The following is an 11,735-nucleotide window of genomic DNA, read 5'->3' on the forward strand; positions in this document are numbered from 1 at the left end:
TCCCTGAAAAGCGCTGGGGACTTCTGCCTTCCTGTTTGTAAAGGGTCACTAGACTGTGACTCTTTCCATGTCAATAAATAGAGGTCTGCACTAGCCTGGTATAATGGCTGCATAATAATTCCACGGTAGGTAAAACTCAAATGTCCTAGCTCTCACCAGCAACGAGTGCAAATGAGATCACAGTAACATCCACATTTCAGTCTCAACAGCTCTGAGCCCTTGCCGGCTCATTCAGGAATTCTGATGCATTCTCTGAAGTCTCCCCAGTTATTTCTGGGTTGGCTGCACAGTGTACTTTACATGTGCTTAGGCACATGGCCTCTCATTGTATTTCACTCCAGCCTCTTGGCCACTGGCCAGCTGCCCTGGCATCCCTATCTGCCATGAAGCTGCTGTTGGGGAAGCAGTGTCCAGTCAGGTGTGAAGGCGACTTGGTGGCCTGCGGCGGAGCGAGGAGCTATAAAGAATGGCCCTCACTATACACTGGGTGGCATCCAGGCCCAATATAGCCCTGCTAGAGCCCAGAGCCTCCATCTTCCACACATCAGCTCTGCAGCCTCCCACCCTCACTCTTCCTGCCATGAAGTGGCTCAAATGGCAGAGCAGGTGCCCACTGTTCCTCCTTTCAACCTCATTTCTGATTTTGTCCCCAACCACCCCTACAAACACATGAAAATCTTCTTCCTTCTCCCTTCCTCCCCCAAAACAAAAGTCCTTATACATAAGGTCACCTTATTCATTAGTGGTAAAAGCATGGATTCTACAGGCTGGGAGCAAAGTCTGACCCTGCCGTTACTGGTTATGTGAATTTGGGCAAGTTACCGAATTTCCCAGTGCTACTGTTTCCTTATCCGTAAAATGGGAACAGTGATAGTGTTACTAGAGAGGAGTCCTGATCCAGGTCCCAAAAGAGGGTTCTTGGATCTTGAGCAGGAAAGAATTTGGGGTGAGTCTATAAAGTGAAAGCAAGTTTATTAGAAAAGTAAAGGAATAAAAGAATGGCTACTTGGCCGGGCATGGTGGCTCAGGCCTGTAATCCTAGCACTTTGGGAGGCTGAGGCAGGCAGATCACTTGAGGTCAGGAGTTCAACACCAGCCTGGCCAACATGGTGAAACCCTATCACTACTAAAAATACAAAAATTAGCCAGGCGTGGTGGCGTGCACCTGTAATCCAGCTACTCAGGAGGCTGAAGCAGGAGAATGGCTTGAACCCGGGAGGCGGAGGTTACAGCACCACTGCAGCCTGGGTGACAGAGCGAGACTCTGTCTCAAACAAACAAACAAACAAAAAGGCTACTCCACAGAGCAGTCCTGAGGGCTACTGGTTTCCCATTTTTATGGTTATTTCTTGATTATATCCTAAACAAGGGGTGGATTATTTATGCCTCCCATTTTTAGACCATATAGGGTAACTTCATAAGGTTGCCATGGCATTTGTAAACTGTCATGGTGCTGGTGGGAGTGTAGCAGTGAGGATGACCAGAGGTCACTCTTACTGCCATTGTGGTTTTGGTTTTGGCAGGCTTCTTTACTGCAACCTGTTTTATCAGCAAGGTCTTTATGACCTGTATCTTGTGCTGACCTCCTATCTCATCCTGTGACTTAGAATGCCTTAACTGTCCGGGAATACAGCCCAGTAAGTCTCAGCTTCATTTCACCCAGCTCCTATTCAAGATGGAGTTCTCTGTTTCCAGTGCCTCTGACAGTAGTACTTCACCGCATTGTGAGGATTAAACGAGTTCATACATGTACAGAAATCAATGTAAGGAGTGGCACCTGGTAAGTGCTATGAAGTATTAGCTCTCATTACTATTTTGTCTACAGCAGGTCACCAGCCCGCTAGCAGCTTTTGGAAAATTCACACTTAGAATTCCCACTGCAAGTCTCAAAGGAAAGGAACTATGTTTGCAGGGACAGAACACATTCTTCCTTTCAGTATTACACAAAATGATGTGTCTTCAAGGGTAAGGTAGAGAAACCCAATGGCCAGAATTACTGCTGAATGAATTAATGATTATTTGCGAAGACTTACTGTTAGCATAGCAGGTAAACACCAAACCCTGCACTGTTAAGAAATTAAAAAGAAAAAAAAAAAAAAAGAGGCTGGGCATGGTGGCTCACACCTGTAATCCCAGCACTTTGGGAGGCCAAGGCGGGTGGATCACCTGAGGTCGGCAGTTTGAGACCAGCCTGACATGGAGAAACCCCGTCTCTACTAAAAATACAAAATTAGCTGGGCGTGGTGGCGCATGCCTGTAATCCCAGCTACTCGGGAGGCTGAAGCAGGAGAATCACTTGAACTTGGGAGGCAGAGGTTGTGGTCAGCCGAGATCGCACCATTGCATTCCAGGCTGGGCAACAAGAGCGAAACTCTGTCTCAAAAAATAATAATAAAAAAAAATTAAAATAAAAAGCCCTTGAAGAGCTTACAATCAAATGAAAGGAGGTAAACATAAACAAATGTGGTAATTTGAAAATAAGTATCTGCAACATATCACCATCTGCAGGACAATATAATCCACACCGAAGGCCACAGAAATCACTGTTAATGGGTGGATGAGAACGGGGAGACTGGAATGGAGAAAAGGCTCTTGGTCTTGCAAATTTAAATTAGTTTTCAAATAGGTGCAAATTCTGGCCCTGATTGTTGTCATTTTTGCCTTATTTTTATTTCAAAAATGAAGCCAGACCGGGCGCAGTGGCTCACCTTTGTAATCCCAGCACTTTGGGAGGCCAAAACAGGACGGTTGCTTGAGGCCAGGAGTTTGAGACCAACCCGGGCAACACAGTGAGACCTCATCTCTGCAAAATAAAAATAATCATCTGGGCGTGGTGGTGCTCGCCGGTCACCCTGGCCACTTGGGAGGCTGAGGCAGGAGGATCACTTGAGCCCGGGACGTCGAGGCTGCAATAAGTTATGATTGCACCACTGCACTCCAGCCTGCGTGCCAGGGTGAAACCCCGTCTCAAAAACAAACCAAGAAAACCCAGAAACCAAAAAAAAAAAAAATGAAGCCAAAGTGGTTGCCTCAAAAATAACACCCAGAAGAGCAGTGGGTGTTACATCATTCTCCGTTCTTTTCGTAATTCAACTCGTGACACTTGCCTTTTTTTCTCTTCTCGGAATGAAAAGCACACTCGGCCCGGACCCTCGGGCAGCCGCGGAGGCGGAACCCCCGTCGCTCTCGAGCGCCCCCTGCCGCCCGCGCCTCGGCCTCACGGGCCTCGCCCCAATCTTAAAAACACCTGAGCGGGAGGTTGAACGATTCCCTTGGAATCTCTCCTCTTCACTAACCCAGCGAACCACTCCAAATGCCCCTATCCTCCCCCAAATAAAATCCGCAGAGCAATTAAAAAAGATATTCGGCCAAGCCCCGGTTTCCTCATCCGTCCCTGGCCCCTCGAACTTTCTGTGCTTCCCCAGTCTCGATCAGGGACAACCGGTGCTGATGCTCAATGACTTTCTGGCAGAAGTGAACCTCCAGCTTCGTTTTCTGACAGCCGTGGTTCTTTATAGGCCTGGTTTCCCACTCCGACCCTCCACTGCCCCTGGTGGCGGCCACCATCTTACCCCCAGCTCCAGGGTCGCGCTGAGGACGCGGCCAGCCCCCAGTGACTGCAGTTTTGAACTACATTTCCCATCAGCCCTTTCTCAACATCGCGAGAGTTCCGGAGAGAGCTTGCCGAGAAGACTTGTGCGCAGGCGCGGTCTCGCGTTCTTTTCGAGGTCGGCCGCGTGGCTGGAAGACATGGCTACTGGCGTTGGTGTTGAGCACGGCGAGCAGCTTCAGGCCTTTAGTGATGATGGTAAGGCTGCCTGAGTGGGAAAACGGGGTCTTCCTTGACACGACACTAACACACTTGGCCTCCCTTCCTCAGAGACGAAGTGGTGACGATAAGCTCGTTTCTCTCTGGTAGGGTGATTAGGAGGGTTAAAAGTACTGGATGAGAAAATGCTTTCCAAACGGCGAGAAAGTGTTACGTGAAGGGAGAGAGCTCAAGCCCGTCCTAGGCGTCATAGGGTCGGCTTCTGCCGGGGAGGGGGGCCTGACATTCTGGGCAGCCTCGTGCGCCTCCGCCGTGCGTGTGCTGAGCGTGCACGCCCGGGGGTCTTCGGTGCCCGCGCACGGGCAAACTCTGACGATGGTGATTCTTAATTCAGCATCAGGAGTGTTAACGTGTGAAGACGTGATTCCACTTGGAGTGCCTTGAGGACGGCCCCGATCAGTAGTTTATATTTAACGTTACAGATGGGAATCAATAGGATTGTAAACTTCTTCTGGAAAGCCGTAGTTTTAACAACGAGCCTTTTTTCCTTCCCCAGGGGCCTTTCTTTGTTTGGCATCTGCAGAGACGGTGAAAAGCAGAGCTCCAGGTTGAAGGAGCAGAGTAATGGATGGAGCCCTAACGTGAGTAAGAATGGGTTCAGGCAAGGCCTGAGTGGTCACCAAAAATGAGAAAGCACAGATGGTGCTATCACATACATTCACGTCCTGCTTTATTCTGAAGTTCAAGTGTGAGAATACATGTTGACATACAAGCCAGCTATGGTAAGAAGTTACTCAGAATTCAGAATACTAATTATTTTAATGATAAAGATGAGTAGGGTCTGTGCCCGTGTAATTTGGGGCCACTAGATGTCACTGTAACCAACGTGGATCCTTGTTAGGGCATGCAGGGATGGAAAGAGACGTGGCAAATGAATTTTGGATTGCTGGGATTTAGGCATCTTTGTTATTGTCTGAGCTGAGGATGATCTAAAGTTATCCCTGTCTGAAATGGTATCTTTTGTGAGGAGGTCTGACTCGCTGAGGCTCAGCCGTTTAATACAGATCTGGAGAATAAACCTTAAGGTGGTTTCTGTTAGAATGAAGCCTGTTATCCTTCTCTTTTAGATTAAAGGTGTTGGCTGTGGCCTTGGAAACAGTCATGTGAAAACCCATCACCTTAAGGTGTTGAGTGTAAGGATCTTCATGATGAAGTTTGTTTAAACGGTGAGATTTTAAATTCTTTCATAGACTTGAGTCTGCTTATGGTCCCCTTTAAGTATTGGTTTGTTAGTTTTGGGGATGTGTTGGTCTTCCAGGGTTATGTTTGCTCAGATAATGGAAGTAGTATGGAATTCCTTTTGCTAGGGTCCTTGCCAAGCACTCTCACAAAGAGTATTTTTTGTTTGTTTGTTTGTTTGTTTTGAGATAGAGTTTTGCTCTTGTTGCCCAGGCTGGAGTGTGATGGTGCAATCCTGACTCAGAGTAACCTCTGCCTCCCGGGTTCAAGCTAGTCTCCTGCCTCAGCCTCCCAAGTAGCTGGGGAATTTCTCCATGTTGGTCAGGCTGGTCTCGAACTCCCGACCTCAGGTGATTTGCCTGCCTCAGCCTCGCAAAGTGCTGGGATTACAGGCGTGAGCCACCGCGCCCGGCCATAAATAGTATTTCTAATATCAACCCCATGTGAGGTAAATTTTTTCCCCCACTCTGCTGTTAAGTAAGTAAAAGTGAGGCTTAGAGAGTTCTCTTGCCCAAAGTTATACAAGCAGTTACTGAGTTAGACTGGCAGTTCTCAACTGGGGAGGGATGGTGTTCCTGGCCTCCGGTGAATGCTGCTATTAATAAATATCCTGGCCGGGCCTGGATATTTATCTCATGCCTGTAATTCCAGCACTTTGGGACGCCGAGGTGGGTGGATCACCTGAGGTCAGGAGTTCGAGACCAGCCTGGCAAATGTGGTGAAACCTTGTCTCTACTAAAAATACAAAAATTAGCTGGGTGTGGTGGTGGGCACCTATAATCCCAGCTACTCAGGAGACTAAGGCGGGAGAATCTCTTGAACCCAGGAGGCAGAATTTGCAGTGAGCTGAGATCGCACCATTGTACTCCAGTCTGGGTGACAAGAGCGAAACTCTGTAAATAAATAAATAAATAAATAAATATCCTACAATGCACACGACAGCCTGCATGAGGAATAACTGATCCACCCAGTATGTCAGTAGAACTGAGGTTGAGAAACTTCTGTATACCACACATTAGGCTAACTAGATCTGGGCCCTAGTCTCAGCCTGTTTTCTCACCAGTCTTATTTCTTCATCTGTGAAACAGGGTTAGTGATTTCAAAACCTGACTATTACATCAGAACCACCAACAAAGTGTTAAAATATACACATTCCTGGGCCTCACCTCCAGGCATGGGTGAGAATGGCTCTGGGGTGGAGTCCGGGAATCATGTGGCCAGTCCAAGAGCAAATGGGTAGTAACTAGATCAGGGGTGTCATCTTTTGGCTTCCCTGTGCCACATTGGAAGAATTGTCTTGGGCCACACATAAAATATACTAACACTAATGATGGCTGATGGGCTAAAAAAAAAAATCTCATGATGTAAGAGTTTACAAATTTGTGTTGGGCTGCATTCAAAGCCGTCCTGAGCCACATGCAGGCTGTGGGTTAGACAAGCTTGAATTAGATGATCTGATCTGTTTTTAGTGCAAGGATTTTATTATAGTGAGATTGTAGTGCTGGCTATTTTTTTTTTTTTTTTTTTTTTTTTTTGAGACGGAGTCTCGCTCTGTCGCCCAGGCTGGAGTGCAGTGGCCGGATCTCAGCTCACTGCAAGCTCCGCCTCCCGGGTTCCCGCCATTCTCCTGCCTCAGCCTCCCGAGTAGCTGGGACTACAGGCGCCCGCCACCTCGCCCGGCTAGTTTTTTGTATTTTTCAGTAGAGACGGGGTTTCACCGCGTTAGCCAGGATGGTCTCGATCTCCTGACCTCGTGATCCACCCGTCTAGGCCTCCCAAAGTGCTGGGATTACAGGCTTGAGCCACCGCGCCCGGCCAGTGCTGGCTATTTTTAAGTAGCTCTTGGGCAAATCTCTAATCCTCTGTCTTAAAAAACTGAAAGCCTGGAGGGTGCGGTGGCTGACACACGTAATCCCAGCACTTTGGGAGGCTGAGGCAAGTCGATCACCTGAGGTCGGGCATTCAAGACCAGCCTGACCAACATGAAGAAACTCCATCTCTACTAAAAATACAAAATTGGCCTGGCGTGGTGGCGCATGCTTGTAATCCCAGCTTACTTGGGAGGCTGAGGCAGGAGAATCACTTGAACCCAGGAGGTGGAGGTTGCAGTGAACTGAGATCGGGTCATTGCACTCCAGCCTGGGCAACAAGAGTGAAACTGTTTCAAGAAAAACAACAGGCCGGGCGCGGTGGCTCAAGCCTGTAATCCCAGCACTTTGGGAGGCCGAGACGGGCGGATCACGAGGTCAGGAGATCGAGACCATCCTGGCGAACATGGTGAAACCCCGTCTCTACTAAAAAATACAAAAAACTAGCTGGGCGAGTGGCGGGCGCCTGTAGTCCCAGCTACTCGGGAGGCTGAGGCAGGAGAATGGCGTAAACCCGGGAGGCGGAGCTTGCAGTGAGCTGAGATCTGGCCACTGCACTCCAGCCTGGGTGACAGAGCGAGACTCCGTCTCAAAAAAAAAAAAAGAAAAACAACAAAACAAAACTGAAAGTCACATTCTTGCTCCGCAGAGTTTGCGTGAGGGAAGTGAACAATTTGATAAAAAAAATAGTTTGCATGTGCTGTGGCTATTAGTGCCATGGGCCAGCAGGTTGAGGGGAGCTGGGTCCATGATGATGTCAAGTTATCCCTGTCTGAAGGCAAAGAAAGGCCTTTCAGTGTGGAATTTGAATATCTGAAACTCAGTTTCCCAAGTTTGCCTTACAGAAATTTTAAGCTGCTTGAGAGTTACTCTGCGTGTATCTTCTTAAGTAGTTTTTTTTCTTAATTTCTCTTCTTCCCAGGTGCAGTGAGCCTCAGTTTCTGAAGCCGGAAAAGGATCCTCTAGTAGCCACATTGTGGCAGTTGACCTGAACCAGGACCTGGACCCGGACCCAAATTGCCATGTCTTTAATGCATGTAAGTAGACGAACTGGTAAACAGGCTTGGTTTGGGGGTGTGGTAATCTTTTTTGCTTCCCCTGCTCTGGACTTAAAGCAATGGATGCCAAGGGGCAGGGAGACTTTAGTGGCATTTTGTTGCTAGGTGTCCGCAATAAGAGACAAAACTGAACTGCTTTGCCGGAAACAAGTGAAATGATTGCTTTCCTGTTTGTAAGCTTTGTTTTTACATCTTTCATAGCCCTAAGAAGTCCCACAAGCCTGTGATGGTTAGTTATCCCTGTCTGAAAATCTGGACTGAGGGAAATCATCTATTCTGAGGCTTAAGGGTTTGGCTCCATGTTTTTTTCCCCCTTTTTTCCCCTCAGCATATCCTGCTGAGAGCCCAGTCTAGAGAGCATCATTCCTCTAAAACGTGAAAAGCAAGTGTGTGCTTGCCCTGCTTTCTCTAGTCCTTTGATTATGGCTCTGAGGGTACAGGCTGTATGAGGTGGCGGAAATGCACAAGTAGCCAGGATTTGATTTATGCCCTTATTGTGGAATGAAAGTGTTTGTTACTTATTTCAAGAAAATGAATGTGCTCTTAGAAACAGAGTGGAATGTAGGATGTATGCCAGCTTGTGGCAGTGAGCATGCTTGACGACTCTGACCTTGCCTCTGCTCCAGGGTACTGACATTTAGGGGAAACCACGGCTGTTTGGTTTCTATGTGCTTTGTTAAGGATGCCAGGGAGGTCTCCTGAGTTTGTAGCTTAGATCCTGTCTGAATGTCAGGACTGGTGTGTGAGCAAGAAAGAAGCCAAGTGATGCTGGAGGGTGGGGTGCCCGGCTTTGTTCCCATTTGAATGCCAGGCTTGAAGTGCACACAGATTGCCTTTCTTTTCTGTTGAAATGGGAGGTGTGTGCAAACTCTTTGTGTTTAAGGTTGTGTTTTTGCTGGACACCAAAGAAGCTGTATTCTGGGTTAGATTTAATGAGCCTAAAAACTGGCCCCAGTAGTTTACAGCCTGCAAGTAAAACAGTGAAAAGGGCAGCTTATCAAGTGGTTATTGTCTGCTGAGTGGACTTGGCTACAGAACTCAAGTAAACCATAAGATTTGACTTGAAATGTTTATATCCAGAGTTGTTTACTGGCCTCTTACCAGCAACTGCTCCCTCAGAGGTACTGTCTCCTTAAAATGAGTCATCCTGGATCCCCACCAGCCTGCACCAAAATGATGTGATAGTGCCCCGTTATGCTCCCCCAACGCACACATGCCTGCTGGTGGTGAGAATGAGTGCTCTTAGACTGACTGCCTTTTTCTCCCAAATTAGTTGTTACATAGCATTCAGTTTTGAGTCACTTCCTTGGCTGTTACTTCAAATTATTCTCCTGTTTTATAGGTTAGCTACTAGCCATGCCAGATGGGATCAGCACAGCCCTGCCTCTGCTGCTAATTGTTCCTCTAAAGTAATCGCCATGCCTTCTTCGGGCTTCATCTTTAAAGGAATGAAGTGACTGAGATTATTCTGGAAAAGCTTTTGGCAGTTAGTGAAATTAGAGTACAACTAAGAACATTTTCAGACCTCCACTGTGGATGACCTGGGTATAATCTCACAAATCAATGGGAATGCAAGGATTGTAAACTGAAATGAACGCGATTATACTGTGTTGGAAGAGCCTAAGAGGAAACCGATGCCGTGAGTTTCAGAGAGTAACGCTTAACCCCAGTTACACAGGGTACCATCTTGTGTTTTCTCTTTTTCAGTTACCCACTACGTTGATTTTGTGATCTGCTAATGGGTTGCCACCCACAAACATTGCTTTAGCACTTTTACTTCAAATCAATGAAGGACTGAGAAAAGTTCTCCTGGTGTCTCCACAGAGTGGCTTCCAGGAACAGGTCTTTGCATAGAATATCAGTGGTTTCCTTTTTTGTTTCAAATAATGGTCAGAAGATATCCAGTGTTGACTCACCAAGGCAATCAGGTTCCTTTTTCCTTTTTTTTTTTTTTTTTTTTTTTTTTACATTTTATATTTTTGCTCTTTTTTATTTTAGTTTATTTTATTTATTTTTTGAAACGGAGTTCCACTCTGTCACCAGGCTGGAGTGCAGTGGTGTAATCTCAGCTCACTGCAGCCTCCGCCTCTCAGGTTCAAGCAATTCTCTTGGCTCAGCCTCCTGAGTGCTGAGACTACAGGCGCCGCGTACCTTCTTTAGTAGAGACGGGATTTCACCATGTTGGCCAGGATGGTCTCTATCTCCTGACCTCGTGATCTGCCTGCCTCAGCCTCCCAAAGTGCTGAGATTCCACGCAGGAGCCACCACGCCCAACCTTTTTTTTTTTTTTCTTTTTAATTTAAATTTAAATTTTTTTCATTTTTTTGAGACAAATTTTTTTTTGTTTGTTTGTTTTTTGTTTTTGAGACAGTCTTGCTCTGTCACCCAGGCTGGGAGTGTGGTGGCATGATCTCTGCAACCTCTACCTCCCAGGTTCAAGCAATTCTTGTGCCTCAGCCTCCGGAGTAACTGAGACTATAGGTGCATGCCACCACACCTGGCTAATTTTTTATATTTTAGTAGAGACAGGGTTTCAACCATGTTGCCCAGGTTGGTCTCGAACTTCTGAGCTCAGGCAATCCACCCGCCTTGGCCTCCCCAAGTGCTAGGATTACAGGTGTGAGCCACCACACCCAGCTATTTTTTCTTTTGTTTTTTAATTTTAAAGTTGGGGTCTCAATTTGTTACCCTGGCTGGTCTCGAACTCCTGGACTCAAGCGATCCTCTGGCTCCAAGCCCACTACCAGTCTCAGGTTTTTTACTAAAAGATCACTACCTTTTTTTCCTCTTTTTTTTTTTTTTTTTTTTTTTTTTGAGAGGGAGTCTCGCTCTGTCGCCCAGGCTGGAATGCAGTGGCCGGATCTCAGCTCACTGCAAGCTCCGCCTCCCAGGTTCCCGCCATTCTCCTGCCTCAGCCTCCCGAGTAGCTGGGACTACAGGCGCCCGCCACCTCGCCCGGCTAGTTTTTTGTATTTTTTTAGTAGAGACGGGGTTTCACCGTGTTAGCCAGGATGGTCTCAATCTCCCGACCTCGTGATCCGCCCGTCTCGGCCTCCCAAAGTGCTGGGATTACAGGCTTGAGCCACCGCGCCCGGCCATCCTTTTTTTCCTCTTATCTGCTGCCATGTGAGACGTGGCTTTCACCTTCCGCCGTGATCATGAGGCCTTCCCAGCCACGAGGAACCGTAAGTCCAATAAATTTTTTTTTAAAATCACTATATAAGATACTAGGATGGATTGTGACCGTTGAGGGGTGCTTACATATCCCACATTTGACTACATTCTTTCCAAACTAAGTATTCTATCCAAAGGAACATACTGCTATCATGGAGACCAAAGAGGGACTATTTAAGGTTGCCAAGGTGAAGCGAGCTGAGAGGCTCTGTTCTGGTGCCAGCAACTCTGAAATCTTAATTCCTGCTGTCCAGGCAGCAGAATGCCATGGTTTCCCCAAGTAGGTAGCTGCTTTAGCAATTAAAGCCCAAATGTCTGTTCTGTTCATCAGAGGTCTCTGAATTTCTGAAGGGGTATTTCGTTTCTGGTGACTGAGTTAATCCCCATCCCTCTTGTAAAGTGTGCTAATAGAATCAGCCTTTCAAAACTACAGAACCAGACCGTGCCCTAAATTGACCAACATGATTGATGTGCCTCGGGAAGTCTCTTGCCAGCTGTCCCTGTGAAGACCTCCCCCCCTCCCGCTGCTGCCTTGCACACTGAAGCATCTCACACTGTGCAGAGCCATTTAGTCATCAAGACAGTAAATCCCAGGGCTGGGTTAAGTGCTGTGTGATAACTTGGATG

At 47.2% G+C, this 11,735-nt stretch overlaps 1 long non-coding RNA gene and 3 other non-coding genes across 4 annotated transcripts; all 4 read left to right on the forward strand.

Annotated features, from left to right (window-relative positions):
• The first annotated feature begins 3,741 nt into the window (after nucleotides 1–3,741).
• Nucleotides 3,742–7,906, forward strand: LOC112609124. Its single transcript, XR_003116169.1, has 4 exons — nucleotides 3,742–3,808; nucleotides 4,326–4,410; nucleotides 4,897–4,995; nucleotides 7,799–7,906. It is a non-coding gene; the product is annotated as an uncharacterized LOC112609124 (long non-coding RNA).
• Nucleotides 4,743–4,820, forward strand: LOC112610461. Its single transcript, XR_003116360.1, has one exon. It is a non-coding gene; the product is annotated as a small nucleolar RNA R38 (small nucleolar RNA).
• On the forward strand, nucleotides 7,617–7,700 carry LOC112610464. The gene has a single exon (XR_003116362.1). It is a non-coding gene; the product is annotated as a small nucleolar RNA R38 (small nucleolar RNA).
• Nucleotides 7,907–8,149: 243 nt separating the features above from the next.
• LOC112610463 lies at nucleotides 8,150–8,221 on the forward strand. The gene has a single exon (XR_003116361.1). It is a non-coding gene; the product is annotated as a small nucleolar RNA R38 (small nucleolar RNA).
• Nucleotides 8,222–11,735: the final 3,514 nt, after the last annotated feature.

The sequence above is a fragment of the Theropithecus gelada genome, chromosome 16 (assembly GCF_003255815.1).
Source record: "Theropithecus gelada isolate Dixy chromosome 16, Tgel_1.0, whole genome shotgun sequence".
NCBI classification, from domain to species: Eukaryota; Metazoa; Chordata; class Mammalia; order Primates; family Cercopithecidae; genus Theropithecus; species Theropithecus gelada.